General features: G+C 46.0%; 1 protein-coding gene across 1 annotated transcript in view; it reads left to right on the top strand.

Moving 5' to 3' along the window:
* The window catches only part of rbfox3a (RNA binding fox-1 homolog 3a), a 119,456-nt gene that overhangs the window by 1,163 nt on the left and 115,793 nt on the right, over positions 1–2,500 (top strand).

Here is a 2,500-nt window from a genome sequence, read left to right as displayed (position 1 = left end):
AGTGGCTGCTTTAGGCTGCATGCCTGTCATTTGGACGGCTGCATTCTTACTAATTGCAGCTTCCCCCCCCCCCTACTCTTTCTTTCCCTCATATCTTTTTGTTTTTTTGCTTTGTTTGTTCATGTGTTACCGTGTTTGTTTACTATAAAAATACACCATTGCCGCCGGCATCAGTCAATTGTAGTTTTTGCGTGCCATCTCGAGTGTGTGTGCGTGTGCCGTATATTTGTTCATGTGTGTGTTTATTTGTGTGTGTGTGTGTGTGTGTGCCCTGCTCTGGCCGTGGCCAGCGTCTGTTTTACTACCAGCAGCATGTGCACTGGCAGGCGGTCCCTTTTTCTCTAGACAGTTTGTTATTGCGGCCATATAAAATATGATAAGGCTGGAGAGAGCTTCCATATAAAATATGAGCGGGCTGGAGCGAGCTAACCTGCCACGTCCAGACTCCAAATAGCCCCCACACATCACCTTTACAGGCCAGTACAGACCACCCGCCCTGCTGACAACACACACACACACACACACGCACACACACACACACACACACGCACACACGCACACACACTGCACACACACCAGCTGGCCCCTGAAAGGCAAAGGACACACACACACACACACACACACACGCACACGTACACGCACACACACACACGCACGCGCGCTAGCCTCAATGCATCGACACAGACACCATGAATCCTCAGGGAAAAAGTCAGTGGGTTGCAATGTGTGTGTGTCTGTGTGTGTGTGCGTGTGCGTGCGTGTGCGTTCACGTGCACTGTTCATCTGTGTTCATCTATTCTTTTTTCATTGCTTTATTACACACGCGGGGAAAATACTCCACCAGAGCAGTCAGATGTACTCCATTGCTTTCTTCCATTTGGATTAGACTGATAATTCGTCATGCATAGAAAAAGGCATTCGTTGTTTCAGCGTTCCGTGTTTTTGACATAAAAATAATACAAATAAACAGAACGAAATGGGGGCCCAGTAGCTAGGGAGTGTTGTGGGCTTTTCTCCTTAAATGACTGAACTCTTCCCTGTGCACTGCGGATTTTCCTTTGAACCGCAGAAGCAATACAGTGGAGTTTTTTCTTTATCATTTTCACATACACAAACATACGTACACATTAGGCTGCATGGGGTGCTTGCTGTGTTTTTTGTGCTGGAAAAAAGGTTTATTTTCCCCCCTTTGCGCATTTGAATTTCTGCTTTTCTACGACAATTCAAAATTGGTTGATTTTGTGTTCTTTATTTTACCTTCAATTAAAGCTGTGAAAGGATTTGTTTCGATCAAATAGAAAATCATCACTTTCTTTTGTCAGGACCGTGTTGCTTTGTCTATATGATCATTTACCTATGCAGAAAAAAAAAACTAAGTGTTAATGGATAAATAAATGAAATTAAATAAGAATGCGATAGAGAGTGGAGCAGACTCTGTAGACCTTCCTGAACTTTCAGTTTGCTTCAGTCAGAAGAAGAGCTCATGACACGACATCACCGCACCCCCCACACACACACACACACACACACACACACACACACACACACACACACACACACACAGTCATACATTTCTGCATGGGGTAAAACACAAAAAAAGACTTGGTAGAAACAGAACGAGAAATATGGAATCAGACAGAGCCAAACCCCCGGCGTTATCCCGTTTTGCACCAGCACCGATATACATTTTGTACTCTTTTTTTTTTGGTTTGGCCTGTGATTTTTCTGCGTCGTTTCTCTCTCTCTCTATTCACAGCGAGCGTACCGTACCACTGCTGTCTCTTGACTAAGTGGCGTGTGCATCTCTCTCGACTCTGACAACATATTAAAATCCCCCCCCTGGCTGTGATCTCACCATTCATCTGACTACTCCTACTCTATTCATCCATTTGAACAGGCAACTGGGATCACAGCTAAATGTGACCCCCCGACCCCATCCCCCACTCCCCCCCCCCCCCCCCCACCCCCCATTGCATTTATCTCTCCATCTTTGCGTATTGGATTTCCTCTCTTTCCCTCTCTCTCTCTCTCTCTCTCTCTCTCTCTCTCTCTCTCTCTCTCTACCACCCTCTCCTCTCCTTGTCTCATCTCTCTCTCCATCTCTCCCTCTCTCTCTCTCTCTCTCTCGTTTTTTTTTCCCTTTTTTCCATGGCGACGGCTGGTTTTCAACTGCTCTTAAGTCAATACCATGCAATAAATCTGCTTGTGCAAGCTTCTCCAGTTCCCCCATGGGAGGGGAGGGCGGAATCTTTACCCACGCACACCTAATAGTTAAACACTTCCTGTCTCTCCGCCGTTTCACGGTGAAATACACCGAAGAATGTTGGGAAATAATCCCCCGGTGGCTTTTCTCTCTCTCTCTCTCACACACACACACACACACACACACACACTCTCTTTTTCTGTCTCTCTTTTCTCCCTTTTCTCCCCTCATTTCCTTTTATTCCTTCCGTTTCTCTCACCTCTTTTGTCTCCAACCCGGGTGGAGGTTGTAGTGTTT

Source organism: Gymnoscopelus microlampas (genome assembly GCF_963454915.1).
Source record: "Gymnoscopelus microlampas genome assembly, chromosome: 14".
Classification (NCBI taxonomy): Eukaryota; Metazoa; Chordata; class Actinopteri; order Myctophiformes; family Myctophidae; genus Gymnoscopelus; species Gymnoscopelus microlampas.
This window is presented reverse-complemented; position numbering and strand designations above follow the sequence as displayed.